Raw genomic sequence first — 24168 nt, 5'->3', positions numbered from 1 at the left:
TGAACCTATGCCTCTTCACTTGTTTTCAGGTCTTCTTTTGTATTCTTCCCACAGTGTTGTACAATTCTCTCCATAAAAATCCTCCTATCTTCTGTTAGATTAATCATGAGGCATCTCATACTTTATTGTGTCATTATGAATGAGATGTTTGTTTTTCCTATTACATTGCTAACTGTCCATAATTGATGTGTAGGAAGACTAGTAATTTTTCTCTGTTGACCTTGTGTCCAGCAATATTGCTGAATTAATTTAATACTTTTAATAGTTTATCTGTACATTCTTTTGAATTGTCTATGTAGATGATTACAGTCTGCATAACAAAACACATTTTTTTCTTTCCAATTTTTATACCTCTTCTTTTTTTCCTTGAGTTGTTGCATAGACTAGGTCCTCCAATGTGGAAAAGAAGTGATGATAGTAGGCATCTTGTCTTACTCCTGAATATAAAAGAAATGTTTCTGAAATTGCACCATGTGAGTATGCTTGCTGTTGATTTTTTTATATATTTTTATTGATTTCAGAGAGGAAGGGAGAGGGAGAGAGAGATAGAAACATCAATGATGAGAGAGAATCATTGATTGGCTGCCTCCTGCACACCCCCCACTAGGGATCGAGCCTGCAACCTGAATATATGCCCATGACCAGAATCAAACCAGGGACCCATCAGTCTACAGGCTGACGCTCTATCCACTGAGCCAAACCGGCTAGGGCATCCTGTTGATTATTGATGGATAACCTTTATCCTGTTCAGAAAGTTTTCTTCTATTCCCAATTTGGTGAGTTTTGTCATGAATGGATGTAAAATTTTATCAAATGCTTTCTTTTTAAAAAAATATATTTTATTGATTTTTTATAGAGAGGAAGGGAGAGGGATAGAGAGTTAGAAACATCAATAAGAGAGAAGCTTCTCCTCACTGGGGATGTGCCTGCAACCAAGGTACATGCCCTTGACCAGAATAGAACCTGGGACCCTTCAGTCCCCAGGCCAACGCTCTATCCAGTGAGCCAAACCAGCCAGGGCCCAAATGCTTTCTTTGCATCTGTTAAGTTGTTCATGTATTTTCTCCTTTATTTTTTTAATATGGTAAATCACATTAATAAACTTTCCTAAATTAAATATTCTCACATTCTGAAATAAACTCTAATTATACACTGCTAAATTCATTTTGCTAGTATTTTATTTATAACGTTTGCATCTAGGTTCTTAAATGAGTAACAGTTCTTCATGACAATAATAACAATTATCCCAGATTAGCTGATTAAAACAGCAATAAACATTTATTATCTCTCAGTTTCTGTGGTTCAGGAATATGGGAGCAACTTAGTTGGGAGATTCTGTCTTAGGGCACTCATGAGTTTACAATCAAGCCAGTGCTGCAGTCATATGAAGGCTTGACTATGACCGGAGGAACCACTTCTAAGATGACTCCTCATATGACTGATGATTCAGTGTTGGATGTTGGCAAAAGGCTCAGTTCTTCATCGTGTGGATGCAGCAGTTCTCAATATGTGGGTCGTGAACAATGGAAATACATCCTGCATATCAGGTATTTACATTACGATTCATATCTGTAGCAAAATTACAGTTATGAAGTAGCAACGAAAATAATTTTATGGCTGGGGGTCACCACAGCATGAGGAACTGTATTAAAGGGTCGCGGCATTAGGAAGGTTGAGAACCACTGCATAGGGATGCTTGAGTGTGCCCATGACATGGCAGCTATTTCCTCCAGAGCGAGGTATCCAAAAGAGTAAGGCAAAGAAGCTGTACTGTCTTTTATGAACAAGCCCCCAAATCATTTCTGCAGCATCCTATTGGACATACAGACAAGCCATGATTCATTGGGGGAAAGTACTACACAAGGATGTGAATAGCAAATGAAGGTCATTGGAGGCCATCATGGAGGCTGGCTACCAGTGAGATTGGTTTATAGTTTTCTTTTCTTGAACCTACCTTTTTTGGTTAATATCAAGAATATACTAGCCTCAAAAATTCATTTCCCTGTTTCAATTTTCTGAAGCAGATTTTTGAAGGTTCAGTAAAAAACCTTCCTGCAAAATTCATGTCTTTTGAAGGGGGATTTTTGATTAGTTATACAATTATTATCGGTTCATTCAAACTATTTCTTCTTCAGTCAAGTTTGATTACCTATATTTTTTAGAAAAGTATCCATTTCTTATTGTCAATTTCATTGATGTGAAGTTGTTCTATTGTTCTCTTACTATTTTTTAAAATTTCTGTTCCATTTCTAGTTTTGCCTATTTTTGTTTCTAATATTATGACTTTTTTCCTTGATAAGTCTTGCTAGAAACTTGTCTATTTTGTTAGTTGTCTTTTTTAATGAACCACCATTATTTTTACTCTCTCCCCCCTACTTTCCTTGGGTTTATTCATAATACCTTTTTAGTTCCTTGTATTGAGTCCCTAATTAATTTTAAACCTGTTCTTTTTGTAATAAATGCCTTAAAAATTATAATTGTTTTTGCTTTATAGTATAAGTTTTGCTATATAGTATTTTGTTATCATTTGGTTCTAAATATTTGGTAATTTTTGTTGTGATTTATTTTTAACTCGCTTTTTTAGGAATTGTGGGAAACCGCCTATTGTCTTCTCTAGCAGAGAGGTGTGGACAAGGAGCCCGAATGCTGGTGACCCTTGAGCTCTGGCAAAGGTCAGAGCTATGCACCCATAATGGTGGCTGAAGCAACTTCCCCACCAGATAGTCATGTAAATCCTTACTGATAAGATAGTCTGCCTGTTACTGGAACTTGCCTGCCTTAGGGCTATAGGTGTATCCCAAACTGAATAAAAGGATGACAAGGCCTGAGCACAAGCGGAGTCCATCCTCTTTGGATGGGCTCTCGCCTGGCCCCCCAATTTCCAAATTATTTATTGTCTCATCTCTTTCATTTGTGTGCGACCCCTCTTCCAGATCCTGAACCCTGAACCACGCTGGACGTGGGGGAACATTACACATCTGGTGCCTCAATGGGACATCTGGAAGAGAAGACTTTGCCTAGAGCGAAAAAACGAAGATTCCCCGTATAGGTAAGGGAGAATTCACCGTATAGTTGGGCACACCGTATAGGTGGGAAGATATTTTACCGCACGCAAAGTCCATGATCAGCTGCAGAATCGCGATCTGTAAGTAGGGTGGGAATGTGTCTTTCTAGCCAGGCTAATGGGGCAGAATTTGGCTTAAAAAGTAAGAAACTTTATTGAAGACTTTTGGTTTGCATGCTTAAGGAATTAAAGTTTCAGAAGGTATTCTCTTACAGTTTTTGCTTGATGTTATAGAACATAACCCTCGGTTTCATGAAGAAGTTAGATCTTGAATGTGAAGTATGGTAGCAATCATCTCAGGTAGAAACTATAGTTTAACTTTAACCCTGCTGTTTGGCTTCTGTACTTATTTGCTTTGTTTAACAATAGAAAAGTTATTTTGATTTTCTGAATTGTATAAATCATCCCATTCGATTGAATACCTTATTGATTGTAATGTGAATATCCCATTGATTGTGATCTTACTGGTTATCGAAGCACATTCTTCTGTACCTGGGAAACAGGACAGCACAATTATCCTAAATTGTCTCAGTGGCCACAGATAATGCGTTCCAGTTAACTCAGTGGTCCCAAGACCAGGACAGCACAATTACTCTAAATTGCCTCGATAGCTCTAGAAAATGTGTTCCTGTCAACTCAGTGGTCCCAGATAATGTGTTTCTGTCAACTCAGTGATCTGGAGACCCAAAACTATAATTAACCTGCTTAATTCTGCTTCTGTAAACTGCTTTTTTGCGAACCAGGTTCCTCATTCCAAACCCTGGGATGTAATCAATACCTTTGTGACATTTGCCTATAAATCTGGTGGTGGGCATGGGGAGGGCACTGTGAGATTTGGAGTGCATGGCTCCCTCGTAGTCCCAGATTGCAATAAATGTGACTCTTTGATTCGACTTCTTGAGGTGTCCTTCTGTGATTCGCGGGGTACATTACAACAAATGTTTCGCAAAGAGTTGGCCAGAACTTGAAAAAAGCTCAGCAGCAACTGAAAAACTTGCCTCCAAATTGTTTCCTTGTGAAACACGGTATTTCATTTGCTAGAGCCTTTAAGAGAGGCCAAGGAGGATAAATCTCCTCCCCTTACACCCTCAGCCCCTAAAGAAGAGAGAAAAGATAAGAAAAATTGGAGGAATGGCCTTCATGGCGCCCTCCACCTCCATGTCCTAATCCTGAAATGTTTAATTCGCCATTAATAGAATAACCTATGCAAAAAGCCATCAGAGAAGGATTGAAGGACATGATGCTTTTCCTATCATAGAAATGTCAGGAGCAAGCCCACGCAAGCTCAAATAACTTGTGAAAAGCAAGCAGGAGGTGGGGGAGGGGAGCCACGTGGCAATCCAATATGGACAACACCTCCCCGAGTATGCTAATTTAAAGTGTCCTTCTTATAATTGAAAAGTTTTACAAAATTTAGAAATGCGTCTGGGATTTCTGTGCACATGAAAAGAGAGAAACTAGCTTAAAACAAATGTGCGCACAGTCTGATTTCGGATTTTAAAGTTTTGAACTAAGCTTAAATCTCTTTACAAATGTACATGTTGTGCCCAGATTTCAAGGTTCCCAAAAAGCCCATCAGGGAGCCAGCGAGTCCGATGCAAAAGCAAAGAGTCCTTCATTTCGAACTAGTTCGGCTCCCTGACCACACTCACCGATGCAACAACGGTAAGCCCAGTGGCCGCGAGAGAGTGAGGCCTGATGGGATTGTGGGTTTTATAGTAAGGGCAGGGGAGGGGACTGTGGGCCCTGCCGATTGGCCAGGTGCGAGTCGGGTCTTGTTACACAGGATGTGGTCATATTGATGGCGTGCACTTCCCTTGATTATCATTGGTTAGTCCAGAGAAATGCTGGGTGTGGCCAGCAGAGGCCTGGGCCTCCAGGAAGAAGCCCCCACCAAGCACATGGCTCTGCCCAAAAATGGAGGACCCAGGGCAAGATGGAGGGCGCAGTCCTCGCCCCCCCAAGGGCGAGCTGAGCCCGGGCTCCAGAGGCCAGTCCGGTTGCCGGAGGTCCAGCAGATCGACCAGTTCCAGCCCAGACAGGAAGTCCACATCCTCCGTCTCGTCCCCGGGGGTGCCAGCAATAGCCTCCTCCTCCATCTCCTCGGGCAAGGGCACACACCCCGCCCCGCCGCCGCTGCTGCCTCGTGGGTCCTGTCCGGGGCGGCGGGCGGGTGGCGGCCTGCGCCAGGCTACCACCGTGGGCTGGGGAGTCGGTGCCCAAGGCCGCCAGCAGCGTGGTCAGGTTGTGCCTCATGGGGCCTGGCGGCCGGCCCACGTAGGCCCCGCAATGACTCGCCCTTTCATACAGAATAAAACCCCCCAAAAATGTTTTTTCCTAAGAAAGATGGCAGATTTGACCCAGGGAAAAAAAATACAGGCTAGGTTCTAACAACAAGATTGGTATTTCCATACTAAAGAGTAGTTTTTAAAATGCTAATGAAGCGTGTTCAAAAGTAAACTTTAAGGCCGCCAAAAGAAAATTCAGTAAATAGTCTCTGTTATAAAAATTTGCCAAAGAAAATGCCTTAAGACAATTATAATTGAATTAAAATTTCAAAAAATTGTTGAAACATAGATAAGTAATATGTTAATTATAAAGATCCAATCGCACAGGGGGGAGGCTAGCTATGCCTCTCTAATGGAGGAAGGGGCTAGTCGCCTTTCCCCCAGCAGAAAAAATATGGTCGTTTTAAAAATCAAGCAGCTAGGCCCTCGCCAGCCAAAAACCTAAGTTTCCCATCAGTAGCAACTTCTAAAGACAAGCGTGCTTCCCGGCTTCCCCTCCTTGGGGCTGGTCACATTTCCAGACCGAACTCTAGCAGCTTAATCTAAAAAATGCTAAATATTTGACTTGCCAGCTCTAAAAGTTCAAATTAAATTGGAAGAAATTAGGTAGTTGTGGTAACTAAATGCCTAAAGTATAGAAATTTCTTTTTGAGAAAATCTTGTATTTTCTCTAGAAAATTAATAATTCAAAATATATTATAGTCCATGTAGTAAAATTTCTACATTGACCTAATTAAAAAAGAGGATTAATTCTGTGATCCCAATGGAAAATTTTTAAATACAAAAACCAGTTTAAATTTAATTGCTATTTTAAGATAATTATAAAAAGTATATAATCTTTAAATTATATATATATATGTTTGATGGTCTTTCCAAGTTACATTTCAAGGATTTAACACAAGGAATAACCTTGAAGCATTTCACGGGCCCTGAAATATTTTCAAAAGTTTGCTAAATATTTTTTAATTTAGCCAATTTGATATACTTGAAATTGCATGGAAAGCTTTATCAAATAAAAATTAATAACTATAGTTTACTTATACACATATGTTTTGAATGTTGTGAAGGTTTTGGCCTCTAAGAAGGGCAAAATAAAGTACAAATATATTTCTTAAATACAGCCAAATTTTTCAGACAGAATTTTAAAAGACCCAGCCCATTTTTATTTTTTTTGAATAGTCCATTGGGGATATACTGAAATTTTAGAGAGGGGCAGTTCCTGAACCAGGGACAAAAGACACTGCTTTGGTAATTTTTAATGCTGGGCATTCTCTGGTGTAAACTTTTAGTGTGTTCTGCGTGCCTGTATAAGAGTGTTGATGTTTTTTGTGTTTCTTTGTTGTTGTTCAATTTATTTAAAGAAGAGGCAAGTCCCACTTTGGGAAGCCTAGCTGTGTGTGGTGGGGTTGAAAGTGTGAGAGCAATTGCAAGAATGTCCCAGCAGCTGCCGAGAATTCTTAATCTTGGGGGCTCTTCTTGCTCTCCCTCTCGGGGTTCGGCCACCAGAAACAGCTAGTGAGATTTCTGTTTGTCTGCAGTATAATGTTGACTGTCTATCTTTTAGGGATTTTGGATTGTTGTTCCCTTGTTTATTGTGAGACTAAGCAAATCATCTTTTCTGTTGAAGAACAGCTTAGACAGCCACATGTTGGCCACATGGCTTGCTGCTCCCCTGGGAGCTGCCATCTTGAAACAGCAAAGGCCAACCCCTCCCTTTGAATTAGCCAATCGGGAAAGACCGTGCACCTGAGCTCCAATCAAGAGCAAGGGACAGGTCACGTGTGTTGTTGAGGCACTCTGCTTCAGAAAGGAACTTACAAAGATTCTGAGCCACGTTCAAACAGAAAACTTTCAGGGGGGTAGCATGTGTCCAGTCAGGGACACTGGGCAAGCCAAGAGTCATCATTCCCTGTGGGGGTGTCTGCCAGTGATCCTCTGGGTATTTGCATTTCACAGATTGGGAGTTTATGAATTATTTTCAATGCTCAATACGCTGTTTGCAATAAGCCATGTGTCTCATTTTAAAATCTCACATATTATTTATTCTTTATATGCTGAAATTATAATTGAATCCAAGTAAAGTCTAGGAAAATTACTGAAACCTTCCATAATCCCTCTGTATATGCAAATAAGCCAAAGGGGAGACTCTTTAAAAATATAATTGCTAATATTTACAGGGTAAACTAAGATTGTTGTTAAAATACTAAATTTGACAGTAATTACAGTCACCATACATGAAAAATCACTTGAAATATATGGCTTTGCCAGCAGTATTTATTAAAATCTCAAAAAGCAACCATGTTTGTTACATTTGTTGCTTGTTGTAAAAAAGAAGGAAAAGTGTCTGGAAGGAAATAAAAAGAGGTTTCCTTCAGATGTCTAACTGTAATGAAAAATCAATATATTGGGCCTCATAAGCTAAATTAAGTAATTTGTGTTTTTGCCTTCCTAAACAAAGTTTATGTAAAGTTACCCAAAGACTAATAGCAGAAATTTAATTAAAGTCATTTACTGTCCATAACTTAGGACAAGTAAAGTTAAAAAATAAATCTTGTTTCAGATTGATTTAAATTGGCTAATGAAAATAAAAAAATATTCATAAAAACTTTGTTGTACTGGGCAGGAAACTGTTCCTGAAGTATTAACTAATTTTTTACTAATGGTTTATCTCATAGTAAACCTGCTTAACATGGAATGAATCCAAAGCAGTCATATTTCTGTGCAGAAAATTAAAATTAAAAAGTTATCAAGACTGCATTGCAAAATTTCCAAAAGCCTCTTAATATTATTTAAATCAAAAAAAGAAGGGGGATAGTGTTGTTGCAGAAGACCAAAGAAATACTAAGCACGCTTCCTAGAAAAAGGGAGGGACCTCGTTTATTAACACTAGATGACTCCAGGAATAATTTCCAAAGCAGAGTGAAGAAACATGCAGAGGGCTTCACTTTTTATAACCTTCTGGGGTCTTTGTCTTGCAGATATGATTCCGCCCCCTTTCATGGGCTTACAGAAAAGCCCCCAGGTGTTGGGGGTCCCCAGGACATATCCGATAATCTGTCCTGGGGCCAGTGATAATGACCTTCCCCCCACCCCAGGGCAGTGCATTGTTCACAGTTTTTATGGCCTGACACACCTTGCAAGACCAGTTTCCTCTTCAGAAGCACATTCTATAATGATTCTTTCAGTGAGGTCTTTATCTGTATGGAAAGGTTCCTTTTTGTCTTTATTTTTTTTTCTCTTTAATATTTTTTAAAATAAATATTGTTCAGATTATTACAATTGTTCCTCTTTTTCCCCCCATAACTCCCCTCCACCCGGTTCCCACCCCACCCCCTACTCTTATCCCCCCCACACACACTGTCCTCATCCATAGGTGTACGATTCTTGTCCAGACTCTTCCCGCACTCCCCTCACTCCCTTACCCCCGAGAATTGTCAGTCCACTCCCTTTCTATGCCACTGATTCTATTCTATTCACCAATTTATTCTGTTTGTCAAATTTTTTATTCACTTGATTTTTATATTCACTTGATAGATATGTACTTGTTGTCACTTTGTTGTTCATAATTTTTATCTTTACCTTTTTCTTCTTCTTCCTCTTCTTAAAGAATACCCTTCAGCATTTCATATAATCCTGACTTGGCGGTGATGAACTCCTTTTGCTTTTTCTTATGTGTGAAGCTCTTTATCTGACCTTCAATTCTAAATGATAGCTTTGCTGGGTAGAGTCATCTTGGTTGTAGGTTCTTGCTATTCATCACTTTGAATATTTCTTGCCACTCCCTTCTGGCCTGCATAGTTTCTCATGAGAAATCAGCTGACAGTTGTATGGGTACTCCCTTGTAGGTAACTAACTGTTTTTCTCTTGCTGCTTTTAATATTCTCTCTTTGTCTTTTGCCCTTGGCATTTTAATTATGATGTGTCTTGGTGTGGTCCTCTTTGGATTCCTTTTGTTTGGGGTTCTCTGCACTTCCTGGACTTGTAAGTCTATTTCTTTCACCAGGTAGGGGAAGTTTTCTGTCATTATTTCTTCAAATGTGTTTTCAATATCTTGCTCTCTCTCTTCTTCTGGCACCCCCATAATTCAGATGTTGGTACCCTTGAAGTTGTCCCAGAGGCTCCTTACACTATCTTCATATTTTTGGATTCTTTTTTCTTTTGATTTTCCCGTTGGGTGTTTTTTGCTTCTTTGCATTTCAAATCTTTGACTTGATTCTTGGGATCCTCTCATCTGCTGTTGGATCTCTGTATATTTTTCTTTATTTCAGTCAGTGTATGCTTAATTTCTAATTGGTCCTTTTTCATATCCTTGAGGGTCTCACTATATTTCTCAAAGGTTTCTAGAAGATTCTTGAGTAGCCTTATAACCATGGTTTTGAACTCTATATCCCATAGTTTGCTTTCCTCCATTTTTTTCATTTGTGACCTGTTTCTTTGTCTCTGCATTTTTGCTGCTTCCCTGTGTTGATAGAGTGGCTTTGTGTGCTAGGTGTCCTATAGGGCCCAGTGGCTGAGCCTCCCCAATTACCTGAGGTGGACACTCTTGGTGCATCCCTTTGTGGGCTGTGTGCACAGTCTTGTTGTAGTTAAGCCTTGATTTCTGTTGGTATCACTGGGAGGAATTGACCTCCAGGTCAATTGGCTATGAGGACCAGTTGTGTCTACAATGGGAGAACTTCTGTGCTGGAGACACCCTTATGGGGCAGGACTTGCTTCAGTGGGGCTTTGGTGCTCACTGAGTCTGCCCCCTGAGTGTGTCTCTTATGGATGCGAAGAGTTGTAATCTGGATGGTCTCACTCTGACCACTGGGTAGACTGGCTCTTGGATCTCCAAGGAGGTGCAAAGTAAGTCAGCCACTGCCTGAGGCCACCCCTCAGGAGCTACAGAGAGATCTGCAGATTCCTCCTATTTGTTTGGGGTTTGGAGGTGCCCAGATGAGGTGCAGCTGTGAAGTAATGCAGGCTGCTGAGGAGCCTTAGGCCTTCTTTTGGAAACTCTGAGGTTCTCCGACCCAGCTACAGTTTGACAGGTTTTTAGGCAGAGAAAGGCCAGGCCATTCGTATGCAAAAGCCTCTGCATACAGCTTGGGTGGGGTTGTAAATTGGGTGGGGCAGGATCTTAGGGAATCACCAGGGCGGAGCAAACCACAATGGCTGCTAGTCTGCTTTGCCTCAGAGAGGTCCCAGGGTCTGTGTCCCTCGGTCCCGTGCAGGAACAATGAACGTTGCAAGCACCTCTGCGAGAAAGCTGCCCTCACGTTCTGGCCCGATGCCAGACAGTCCAGTTTCTCTCCGTATAAGTCTGGGTCCCCAAATTCTCACCCAGAACTGGAGTTCAGAGCAGTTGGGAGCTTGTATCTCCCTCCCGATTGAAGAAGACAACAGTGTACCCAGCTTCCAGCCCCTTTCGCGCGCACCTCCGTACCTCCACACTTCCACACCTCTGCACCTCTTACCGGACTCAATGCGCTTTTCTCTTTCCTTCTAGGATTTCCACTCAGCCAGCCTTCCCATGGTTCTGGGTGATATTCGTTTTGTCTTTTAGTTGCAGTTTTAATGTGGTTGTACGCAGCAGCAAGTTCAGGTGTTTACCTATGTCGCCATCTTGGTAGTCCCCTTTTTGTCTTTAACGTCAACTGTAAGTTCACTGGGTATAAAAGTCCAGTGGTACTTTGAAAATACTACTCCAGATGGAGTATTATTTTTTTGCTGAGGCTAGAAGTTCCTTTGTAAGTAATCTGTCTTTCCTCAGGCCTATTGTATGGTCTTTTTCTCTTTGCCTTTGATGTTCTGTAATTTCCCCAGGGAAATTTCTCTGCTACTATTTCCTCATATATCACTTCACTGTGATTCCATTCCTTTTTATTTTTCCAAAATTCTTATTGGACATACATTGTCATTTTACATGCCTTCTTTCATGATTCATAAGTGCTTTTATATTTTTAATCTTTGTCTCTGTTTACTGTATTAGTATTCATTCCTAAGCAATGTCTTCTAATTCACTAAATCCCTCTCTTGTGTCTAGTCTAACAGTTTATTCTGTCTAGTGTATTTTTTAATGATCACTGTTTTCATTTCCAAGATTTCTTATTGATTCCTTTTACATCTACTTCTCTTTTTTTTTTTATCCACCCTCATTCATGTCTTGTTAAATTTCAATGGATATTAAGCCTTCATTTGCCTTTTTAGGCATACTAAACATTTTTTTTATAAGATTTTCACAAAGTTAATTTAATCCAGGATGGATTCCTATTACAAATGTTGATTCTGTTGACTGTTTTCTTACCACATTTTCATATATTTTGGTTCAAAATCCCATAGTGAGTTAAAGAATTTTTAAATTTTGTATTTACATCTATTTTTTAATCTGTTTCTACATGTCCTGAGCTGAGACCCCAGGCTCAGTTGAAAACCAGGTCGTATAATAGTGCTGCAGGGCTCCTGCTCTGCCGTGGTATGAGGACATCACAGATCCAGGAACATAGCCAGCGGACGGCTTGGCTCTGCTCCTAGTCAAGAGTTTGTCCTCATCTTCCCACATTTCAGGCCCCAGGCTGCATAGGAACAGCTGGCTTTTTTTCTTGCCTCTTTTCATAAACAGAGGGACCCTCACCCCACCTCGGACTACACGGAGCCAGGCTGCTGTCCCCTGTCTTACACGGAGCACTTTAGTTCTTCACCAGGAGCTAAGCCTCTGGCAGCTCTTGCTGCTTTTGGACCCCGAGGCCAACCTGCCCTCAGCCCCACATTTCTGATCTGCTCCTGGTACACAAAGATATCCATTTTGATTTGGGGTCCAACTATGTCCTTTTATTTATCATTATAAAAATTGTGTTTATTATTGTTATGTGTTTGGAGGAGAGGGAATAGGCCACAGCATGAACTCACTATGCCATCTTGGCTGGGAATTGAGAGCTGAATTGTGCGATAGCCATACCTACAGAGAAATCCCACGTTTCCTTTTATTAAATGTAAAAGACAATATGTCACTTTGTAGAAATTCGGTAGGCATTTATACGTGGGCTTTGCTATGAATACTGCCTGAGGGCCAGTGGTTCTGATGGAACACATTTCCTCCTCCTCAAGACAAAAGAGGTCCTCAGCCCTAGCCGGTTTGGCTCAGTGGATAGAGCGTCGGCCTGAAGACTCAAGGGTCCCAGGTTCAATTCTGGTCAAGGGCATGTACCTTGGTTGCGGGCACATCCCCAGTAGGGAGTGTGCAGGAGGCAGCTGATCGATGTTTCTAACTTTCTATCCCTCTCTTTTCCTCTCTGTAAAAAATCAATAAAATATATTTTTTTAAAAAAAGAGGTCCTCAGTTACTTATGTACCCACAACACACATGCGCGCGCGCACACACACACACACACACACACACACACTCATAGTGGGTTGTTCTTTGAAAGGGAAGACCACAGGATGGATGCAAACAATGCCTTAACAGCATCCACTCTTCTCTCCTCAGAGCAGAAGTAGGCCTGAGAATAACTGCAGGGAGTGGCCCTGTGCCATTGAAGGGGGTCGCCCCCTAGTGGCCAAAAGAGGAAGCTGCAGTGCTCGCAGCTAAGGAAATGTCCACAGGAGTTACGGTTTTCCACATACATCCAATCTTGGCCCACTTCTGACCTGTGGAGAGGGTACAGTCAACTCAAAGGACCACTTATACAGGCCCCAAGGTGGAATTCTCTCTACTGTCTCCCCTGGTGTGCCAAAATGTAGCCCACCCTACTCGGGCCTATTCTGTGAAGGCTGCCACTTCCTGTCTTGCCCTTCTAAGTATCAGAACCTTTACTCCAGGGGCCACTTGAATCAGAGAGCTCTTTGAATGGGTTCCTTAAGTCAAATATCCAGACTGTCCCATGAAGGCTACACAGAGGATTATGGGAAGTCAGAACATGGGTTTGGGGATTAGATCAACCTAATCATAACTCTGTCACTCACTAGCTGTGTATCTCTGAACAAGTTACTTAACCTCTCTGTGTCTCTGTTTCTCCCTCTGTAAAATAAAGATACTGGCTGCACATACTTTAATGGGTCATTGTGAGAACAGAACCAGATAATCAGGTAACTCCCTGTGTCCCCTATATGTGGTCCCTCTTACAGCCCCTTCCCATCCCATTCCTGGGACCTGAAGTCTTCAATCAGCCTCCTTTGGCCCTTGGGTAGCAGGGATGGGGGAATTTTTTAGAATAAGCCAAACCCAAGTGGAATCCACACTGCAGAGGCCCCACATGAAGGCCAAAGTCCTGTCTAAAGCTGCTCCTGAGTGTCAAAAACTCACTGACTGACAGTGCCTGGGTGGCTCCTATTTAACTATTTCCCACCCAGTGGCCTGCAAACCATATTCTCAGAAGACACATGCAGAATTCTGGAGCCCAAGCCAGAGGCACGATTCAAGCACAGCCATGCTGGGCACTCAGCTGGTCGGAAAGTTGTTAGGTGCCTGCTCTGTGCTGGCCCTGGGTTCGAAGGGAAAAGAGGTGATCCCTGTCCTCAAGGCATTCACAGCAGGGTGGGGAGACTGGCATGCAGACCCTCATGGCATGACTCTGATAACTGCTTTGAAGAGGGTTGCAGTGCGCACAGGAAGAGCATAGATCAAGGCCAGTCTGGGCTCACCAGGGACGGCTCCCAGCAGAGGGGCCTCCGGCGAGGCACTTGAATGTGGGGTAAGAGTCGCCGAGCACAGACTTCATCAATTCATTCAACACATTTCTATTCAATACCTACTGCCCTCTCCTCCAGTTTCTGTTCTCTGCACTAAGGATTCAATGATGATGAAGAGAAAGCAATCCCTGGCATCCAGGTTTTGCCCTGGCACCCACAGCCAAGCCGTGGCATTCTCCTGTTGAATATAAACCATTTCACAGAACATCAACCCCAGACAAGGCCACTCTGTGACCACGATGGATCTAGACAAAAACAAGCCCAAACCCTGCAGGCCCTTTCTGACGCCCCCATACTGAGGAGCTCCCGGTTCCCGGGGGCGGATGTTCTCCTTCACTGCATCTGGCAATAAACCCAACGCGCTCCACTGCAGGTGGGTTCCTGGCGGTCTTTGGGTGGAGGGCATGGACGGTGATGACCAAGAGGTAGGACTGGAGTGGAGACAATGAAATGAGGGGCAAGCCACGTGGAGACGAGCGGAAGACTATTCCAGGCAGGGAGAACAGCCAATGCAAAGGCTCGAAGGTGAGAATATGACTAGCATGTTTGAAAAACTAGGCTAACCTAGCTGGAATAGGAAAGTTACAGTGGGTATTCCAGGCAGAGGGAGCAGACTGCAAAACTGCATGTTCAAGAAAGTAAGCCATTGCCTGGCAAGTACGGGGAGTTCCGTGTGGTTGAACTAGAAAGTCAGTGTGTTTTGTTTTGGGGAAGAGGGATAAGTACAAAGGAAAGACACAACGAAGAGTCTGCATTGCCTTTTTTGAGAGATTCTTAGCAAAATCACCCTGGGTCCTGACACTCTGTTGGAGCCACTCAGGGTGGCACTTTTATCTGGCAAGGGAGTAAATAGATGAATACGTTCTCTTTTTGAGCAAGGTCTACCAAACACAACTTCACTTGTTCATAACTATCCTTCGTGTTATCACTAAGGGAAAAGAGAAAACAGATGCCAATCCCCCCCCCCCCGCCCCCACCTTTTGGTGATCCTGTGGGCTCACACTGTGGCTGTGTCGCCCTAGTCCATCTGGGGGAAAGCTTGTCCCTCTAGTCCAGTGGTTCTCAACCTTGGCTGCACATTAGAATCACCTGGGAATCCTTTTAAAATCCTGATTTCTGGGCCTGGTCCTCCGGAAATTCTGTTTCTTTGTTATGGGGTGAGGCCTCAACATTAGTAACAAAGAAACAGAACTTCCAGAGGATGAGGCCCGGAAATCAGGATTTTAAAAAGATTCCCAGGTGATTCTAATGTGCAGCCAAGGTTGAGAACCACTGCTCCAGTCTATCAGGATTACCTAAGCCAAGTATCTGTGTGGTCCAAGGTGATGGCATAGTGAGGAGACGGAACAAATTTTATCACCAGCTGTAATTTATGCTCCAGAAAGAATACAAAAAGGAGTCTGCCTTCTCACTGCTGGCAGCGTAAACCGGAAATTTCCTGCAGCTGCTCAGGGCTGCGGCCACGGGTGTGAACACACACACACACACACACACACACACACACACCATCATTGCACCCCAATTCCGACCAACTCAGGGCTCAGAGCAATTCAGCACTTAAAGTTTCCCAGAGAAAAAGGGACAGAAGTGATGCAGGTGAGCGCCAAACACTGTTCAGCATTGACATTTAGTAAAGAACAAAAGTGAACTTTTGACTCTATCTCTAGGTGTCCTGAGATTCCTGTTTCATTAAAATTAATAGAATCCAATAAAAAGTCTGATTTAGAATAAAGCCTTCAAAAAGTCATGCACAGTTTTCTATTTTTTTTATCGTGCTGCCAAGGGGGAGCAATGGGAGTATTTTGAACAGAAGGGAGGAGTAATCAGATTTAAATGTGAGGGATTTCAGATTAAATGTTAGAGAGCTCGTTCTGTTAGCTGAACAGCGGTAGACCGGGCCAACACCTTCATCCCCCGCGCTTTCTGAAATCAATTTATTTTAATATGTTTCTATTGATTTCACAGAGAGGAAGGGAGAGGAATAGAGAGATAGGAACATCGATGAGAGAGAAACATCAGCTACTGGCTGCCGCCTGCATGCCCTCTACTGGGGATCAAGCCCGCAGCCCAGGCATGTGTCCCGACTGGGAATGGAACTGTGATCTCCTGGCTCAACCACTGAGCCACACAAGCCAGACTGAAATCTTTTTTTTTTTTTAAGGTTAAAAATTCTTAAGGAAAAGAGAATAGGAGTGTCAATAGCAACATGTTAGAAGCTGGAAAGCAACTAGACAAAAGGTAACCAATGTACTTAAAAAAAACAATCCTGAGCTGTGGGGCAAGTAAAGGAAATATCCTATTAAAGCCGAAGAACTGCCAAATGGTTCAGGAATCAGTGGCACCAGGTACTTCTGAAAGTGGAGCGTGAGGAGGGATACTGGTGACGGTGGAGCCAAAAGCAGGACGATTGAGGGCCCTGCCCATCCCATTCCATGCCTCATTCCAACAAACGCTGGAGGTGGTTGTTTTTTTCTGAACTGGCATGGCAGGCAGAGTGAGGACAGGGCACCACACTGAACACGGGGCCCAATGCAAGGTTATGTGCTAAATGCTGAGACGTGCCCCCTCCCCTCCCCACAGCCTCCTCCCGCACACTGGCAGCCAGGTCCCTAACCCCCAGCCAGGACACTGGAACAGACATCTCCAGAAATCTGACCAGCTCGGGAAGAAATCCCTAAAAGTTCTAATAGCCACACTCCTGTGAAGCAGCCCCGCCCATGCCAGTCCCACATCCACGCTTGAGGCGAACTGGCTAGATCTGGTGACAGGGGGTCAGGGAGGGGAGAAGCCCAGACAGTGCCTGGCTTCTGTTCATCTGGTCCCAAAAGAGACTTCCCCCATGCCTTCTCACCAATCTCTTCCTCCTGACTTTCGACCTGGCTAGCTCTGTGAATCTCACTGAGAGGAAATGATAGCAAGGCTGTTATTACTCACAGTGCATTGGTTCTTCAGGAACTGTTTATATTAAAACTAGAGGCCTGGTGCACAAAAATTTGTGCACTCGGGGGTCCCTCAGCCCGACCTGGGACCCCTCGGGGGATGTCTACCTGCTGGCTTAGGCCCGCTCCCCGGGGGATCAGGCCTAAGCTGGCAGTCAGACATCTCTCTGGCAGCCCAGGGGCCCTTGGGGGATGTCCACTTGCCAGTGGGGAGCAGGCCTAAGCTGCAGTTGGACATCCTTAGCGCTGCTGAGGAGGCGGGAGAGGCTCCCACCACCACTGCTGTGCTGGCAGCCATCAGCCTGGCTTGTGGCTGAGCAGAGCTCCCCCTGTAGGAGCGCACTGACCACCAGGGGGCAACTCGTACATTGAGCATCTGCCCCCTGGTGGTCAGTGTATGTCATAGTGACCAGTCATTCCCAGTTGTTCTGCTGTTAGGGTCAATTTGCATATTACCCTTTTATTATATAGGATAGAGGCCTGGTACACAGGTGGGGGCCGGCTAGTTTGCCCTGAAAGGTGTCTTGGATCAGGGTCGGGGTCCCAGTGGGGTGCCTGGCCAGCCTGGGTGAGGGGCTGAGGATCGTTTTCATGCTGCCCACAGCCCCTTCAGGGTGCGGGAGTCCTGCTGGGGTGCCTGGCCAGCCTGGGTGAGGGGCTGAGGGCCGTTTTCAGGCTGGCCACACCCCCTTCAGGGTGGGGGTCCACACTGGGGTGCCTGGCCAGCCTGGTGAGGGACTGATGGCTGTTTGCAGGCTGGCCACAGCCCCCCAGCGTGGACCCTCACCCCATGGGGTTGTGGCCAGCCTGGGTGAGGGGCTGAGGACTGTTTTCAGGCTGGCCACACCCCTTCAGGGTGTGGGAGTCCCGCTGGGGTGCCTGTCCAGCTGGGTGAAGGGCTGAGGGCCATTTTCAGGCTGGCCATGCCCCCCGGCGACCCAAGCTCCCAGCCTTTCCTTTCTTTCTTTTCTGTTTTTTTTCTGGTATTTATTTATCTTCTATAATTGAAACTTTGTAGCCTTGAGCGGAGCCCAGGCCAGCCAGGGCAGACAGGAAGCTTGGCTTCCTCTATTGCTGGGGGCAACCCAAGCCTCCTGCTCACTCCAACTCCATGGCCACAGCCATCTTAGTTGGGTTAATTTGCATACTCGCTCCTGATTGGCTTGTGGGCATGGCTTGTGGGTATGGCTTGAGCATAGCGGAGGGGTGGTTAATTTGCATGTTTCTCTTTTATTATATAGGACTAGAGGCCTGGTGCATGAAATTCGTGCACCGGGGAGTGGGGATCCCTCAGCCTGGCCTGCACCCTCTCCAATCTGGGACCCCTCAGGGGATGTCCGACTGCCCTCTTGCAATCCAGGACCTCTGGCTCCTAACTGCTCGCCTGCCTGCCTGCCTGATTGCCCCTAACTGCCTCTACTTGCTGGCCTGATCACCCCCTAACTGATCCCCTGCTGGCCTGGTCACCCCCTAACTGCTCCCTTGCCAGCCTGATTGCCCCCAACCACCTCTGCCTTGGCCCCCACCACTGTGACTTTGTCTGGAAGGAAGTCAGAAGTCTGGAAGATGTCCAGTTGACTCAGTCTAATTAGCATATTACCCTTTTATTAGTATAGACCAGTGGTCGGCAAACTCATTATCAACAGAGCCAAATATCAACAGTACAACGATTGAAATTTCTTTTGAGAGCCAAATTTTTTAAACTTAAACTATATAGGTAGGTACATTGTTATTAACTTAATTAGGGTACTCCTAAGGCTTAGGAAGAGCCACACTCAAGGGGCCAAAGAGACGCATGTAGCTCGCGAGCCGCAATTTGCCGACCACTGGTATAGACAATATGGACCTTCCTGCCTCTGCAGTTCCCTAACACTGTTTAATTCATGCCAGTTCCATCACTACTCATGACACTGCATCACCCACAGTGCAGCCATGAGTGCTGGCTTCTAGGACTCTTCAAAGGTTGTACGGGGCTCCCTTGGTAATGATCACAAATGTAAGTCTTCCTAGAGTATGCAAAAAAGTATGTGCAATTATTTCTTTTCAGATCATGTTCAATTTACCCCTGTCTGGGGACTTCATAGCATAAACACAGACAGCACATTTCCAACCATAACTCCTCTAGAACTCTTTAGGCCTTAATCACTGAATTCCTAGAATATGATCTCTTTCCCTATTGACCACACCCATGCCTTCCACAGGAAGGAAAGGTGATAGGGCCCATGGCCAGAGTCCAAAGAACAGTCTCATTCATGCTCACCATAACATCACAGCAAGTAAAAGCATCCATGGGAAAAGCCCCTTGTTGTTGAGCTGGTGTTGAAAGCCCTGGGAGGAGATGAGTGACACCCAGAAGACTGCCTGGAGTGACCATCCTAGTGCCATTGGCAAGGTAGGGAGGGTGCCAGAGAGCCCTTGCTGCCAGCCCCACCACCTCAGGTGCTGTCGACCCGAGGCAGCGCCGCAGTTGGAGCACCGCCAGGAGAGAACTGAAGCCTGGCCACACATACAGTCAAGCCCAAGAGTTGGCAGTTGACCATCATTAGCCCAGAGCCTTGAATTTGTCCTGTATCCTGAATGACTCAGTTATATGATCCCACAAAAAAAATACTGTGCTGGCTACAGGAGCAATCCACTCACCAGGCTGCCCTCCTGGAAATGGGGCCCGGACCAGGATGACACCTGGTCCTGGTTCAACCATTCTGCTAGGAGGGCAGCTCTGACTGGTCTAAGTGGGCAGAGTGAGACTTCAAAAATTTTGAGCAACAGGCTTCTGGAGACCATGGGCCACACAGGCCCAGTGCAGGCTCAGGACACCTAGCCCAGCTGGTGCTGCCAGCTCAACCCAGACATCGAAGGGGATGGAGGAGAGGTTAGAACATTTTGAGGAAGGCACTCAGAAGCATTGAGTCCTCTGAGGCCTGGCCCGGGGCAGGGACCAGCTTGCCTACCTCTAATGGCAGTATTGGCCCAGTTTACCTCCAAGCTGTCCTCTCAGCCCTGAGTTTTGGGGGTCCTTAGTTCTTCTGGTGCAGATATGTATGATATTCAAGATCCTCCTCCACAGTCTTCCCTGGCCTGTCTGTTCAACCTCATCCCATCATCTCCTATTCCTTCTCCAACCCCACTGAGTCTAGGACTGAGTCTCTATAAACAAGTGATGGAAACCCAGATGAAACCAAATGGAGCAAAAGGGGGCTGCTCTGGCTCACCAACTGCTAAGCAAAATACTGCTTTGCGTCAGGCCCAGCTGTGTCTGTGTAGCAGAGTTTTGTCCTTCTCTCCACCTCTTGACTCTACTTGGATCTAGTTTCTTCCCATCATAGATGTAAAGGCCTTTAGAAGTGCCAGGGAAATGAGAATTCTTCCCATCAAGTTTACGGCTCTTACCACAAAGATTCTTTTCTGCCCACACTCTTGTGATTTCCCATCCCAGGGCCCTGAGGCCTTCCCTCCACTTGCAACATCTAAAGCTTAGCAATCCTTCAAGGCTCAGCTGAAATGCTACCTCCTCTGTGAGGTCTCCATTCCCCAAGCCGGGAGTGTGTCTGTCCCAGATCTCTATTGGCCTGTTGTTCTTATCATTTGGTGTCATGGGGACTTTATACGTATGTCAGGTCTCTCTAACTAGACAGTAAACACTCAGAAGACCAGGTCTCCATGGAGCAGAGCCATGGTTAGAATAGGAGCCCAAGAAAATAGCAAAAGGGCCCAGTGAAGGAGACAGGAGGAGGGGACCCATAGTGAAAGACAGGTTCTAGTAGCCATAGACGAAAGGAACCAAGTTATTGGTGGCACCAGGACTATTGCTGCCCACACAAAAATGTACCTGTCACATCAGGACTCTTTGGCTCCTAGGAAACATCTCTAAGGTGCCTGCCCGGCTCACAGTGGTTCTCACTATGAATTCCTCTGCCCACCTACTTACCCACACCCCCACAGAGGTAATTCCCTAGCAGCCACATTTTCCTGTGTGACTCCATTCTCTGGACAAATTCCCGCTCCAGGGACTTGGGGTTCAACCACAGCCAGGGAATCTCTGAGCTCAGCTAGGACTGAGTCTCTATAAACCCCACCCTACCCTTGGAAAAGCAGCAAAGACCTTTTACTATAAAAGGGAACTGAGGAGATGAGCCAAGATAGGAGGTATTGGCCAGGTCTCATTTAGAAACAAGTGATGGAAACCCAGATGGAACTATTGGAGCAAAAAGGGGCCGCTCTGGCTCACCAACTGCTAAGCAAAATACCGCTTTGTGTTAGGCCCAGCTGTGTCTGTGTAGCAGAGTTTTGTCCCTCTCTCCACCTCTTGACTCTACTTGGATCTAGTTTCTTCCCATCATAGATGTAAAGGCCTTTAGAAGTGCCAGAGAAATGAGAATTCTTCCCCTCAAGTTCACGGCTCTGCCCACAAAGATTCTAGCTGACACTGCTTGGACCACATGCCAGCCTTGAGCCAAAGTATGCTGATGGATGCCCTCCCCCAGTGTGTCTACCTGTGTCTGGGGGCGGAGGTGGCCTGGCTGAGGAGTCCCCAAAAGCACTAGAAGAAGGGGGTCGATCTCGCTGAGCAAACATGGTGAGAATCCAAACGTCCACTGAGCTCAGTCCTATTCAGAGCAAAGACAGCAATGCCTGACCCTCACAGCCCCAGAAAGCCAAGCATCATCTTATTAGAAATGATATCTGTTATATGTAACCAGAATGGCAAGGCAACCCCATTACATGCATCTATAACAGCACAGGCAGAAGACTAGATGGTTACATGAAAATCTTTTTTTTAATCATTTTTTAATTTCCACTTACAATTGACATGCATCATTATATTAGTTTCAGGTGTACACCCAAATAACCAGATATTACATAACTTAATAAGTGATCATCCCAATAAATCCCACACCCATCTAGCACCACACCTAGTTATTAGAACATTCCCTATGTTGTTACTTTACATCCCCATGACTATTCTGTAACAACCAATTTGTACTTCTTAATCCCTTCATCTTTTTCATCCATCCCCCTAACTCCCCTCCCTTCTGGAAACTAACAAGAAGTTCTCTGTATCTATGAGTCTATTTCTATTCTGCTTGTTCATTTTATTTGTAGATTCAATTGTTGATAGATATGTATTTATTGCCATTTTATTATTCATATTTTTTGTCTTCTTCTTCTTAAAGAAGACCCTTTAACATTTCATATAATACTGGTTTGGTGGTGATGAACTCCTTTAGCTTTTCTTTGTCTGGGAAGCTCTTTATATGTCCATCAATTCTACATAATAGCTTTGCAGAATACAGTGATCTTGGTTGGAAGTCCTTGCTTTTCATCACTTTGAATATTTCTTGCCACTCCCTTCTGACCTGCAAAGTTTATTTTGAAAAATCAGCTGAGAGTCATATGGGACCTCCCTTGTAGGTAACTAACTGCTTTTCTCTTGCTGCTTTTAAGATTCTCTGTTTGTCTTTAACCTTGTGCATTTTAATTATGATGTGTCTTGTTGTTTGGGACTCTTTGCACTTCCTGGACTTGTATGTCTGTTTCCTTCACCAAGTTAGGAAAGTTTTCTGTCATTATTTTTTCAAATAGGTTTTCAATTTCTTGCTCTCTTTCTTCTCCTTCAGCCCCATGATGTGATGTTGGTATGCTTGAAGTTGTCCAGAAGCTCCTTATACTCCTCTCTTTTTAAAAAATTTTTTTATTCCTTTTTTCTTTTTGCTGTTCTGATTGGGTGTTTTTTGCTTCCTTATATTCCAAATTAATGGTTTGACTCTCAGCTTCACCTACTCTACTGTTGATTCCCTATAAATTATTCTTTATTTTACTTAGAGTATTCTTCATTTCTGACTGGTTCTTTTTTATGCTGTTGAGATCCTCACTGAGTTCCTTGAGCATCCTTATAACCAGTGGTTTGAACTCAGTTTATAGTAGATTGCTTGTCTCAATTTTGTTTAGTTCTTCTTCTGGAGTTTTGTACTGTTCTTTCATTTGGGCCATGTTTCTTTGTTGCTTCATTTTGGCCACCTCCCTGTGTTTGTTTCTATGTGTTAGGTAGACTTGCTACATCTTCTAGGCCTAAAGCAGTAAGTGTCCTGTAGGGTCCAGAGGCGGGGGGCGGGGGGGGGGGGGTGATAAGATCCATAATAGAAGCAGCAACTAGAACCCCAGGAAAGAAATTACCATGAGGAAGTGGGCCAGACTCAACACCACAATGTGAAGATCAGGGGCAGTAGTGAGATAAAGGCTCCTGATTACTATAAACTGAGCTCCACTTGGAATGCAAAGATCTGAGGTTAAAGGGGCAGGGGGAAGGAGACATATATCATGGGGAACCTATTCAACTATGTTATTTTGGAAAATTACTTCTATGTACCTTGTTTTTCTTATCTGCACAATGGGGATAGGAGGATAATAATAACAATTTCATGTTCCTTGCAGGACCACATGTATATTAACTCTTATCATACTGCTCTTTGGTTCATGGTAAATATTCAGTAAACGGTCGTGATGGTGATGATGAAGGAAGCAGGCCTCATCCCAGAAGGCTCAGAGTAAAACTGGGGCCAGAGCGGTGAGGGGAGGAAACACCATTAGGAACTCAAGCATGGGACATACACATCTTCTCCCCTTAAAAAGCTAAACTGAAATAGAAGGCTTGTAAGCCCAGACATTTGGGAATAGGTGACAAGGCACTCTTGGGCACAGGCAAAAGAGTGAGTATTGCCCTAGCCGGTTTGGCTCAGTGGATAGAGCATCGACCTGTGGACTAAAGAGTCCTGGGTTCAATTCCGACAAGGGCACATGCCCAGGTTGTGGACTCAATCCCCAGTAGAGGGTGTGCAGGAGGTAGCCGATCAATGATTCTCTCTCATCATTGATGTTTCTATCTCTTTATCCCTCTCCCTTCCTCTCTGAAATCAATAAAAATATATTTTTAAAAGAAAAGAAAAGAAAAGAAAAGAAAAGAAAAGAAAAGAAAAGAAAAGAAAAGGAGTGAGTATTGTCCCGAGACCCAAGGACAGGGTGAGGATGTGTCATCATCTCTGCATGGGCAGCCAGCACCAAGAGGTACAGGAGGAGGCAGAGACTGGGGGTCAGAGATGACTGGCAAACAGTAGGGACAGATGCCCATGGCAGGGAGGTAGGAGATAGTTGACAATACAGCAGAGAGATGGTGAAAGCAGCGACCGAGAAGAGCTTCAGGGGCCTGCTCTAA

This window comes from Myotis nattereri, assembly GCF_964212035.1.
Source record: "Myotis nattereri genome assembly, chromosome: 3".
NCBI lineage: Eukaryota > Metazoa > Chordata > Mammalia > Chiroptera > Vespertilionidae > Myotis > Myotis nattereri.
This window is presented reverse-complemented; position numbering follows the sequence as displayed.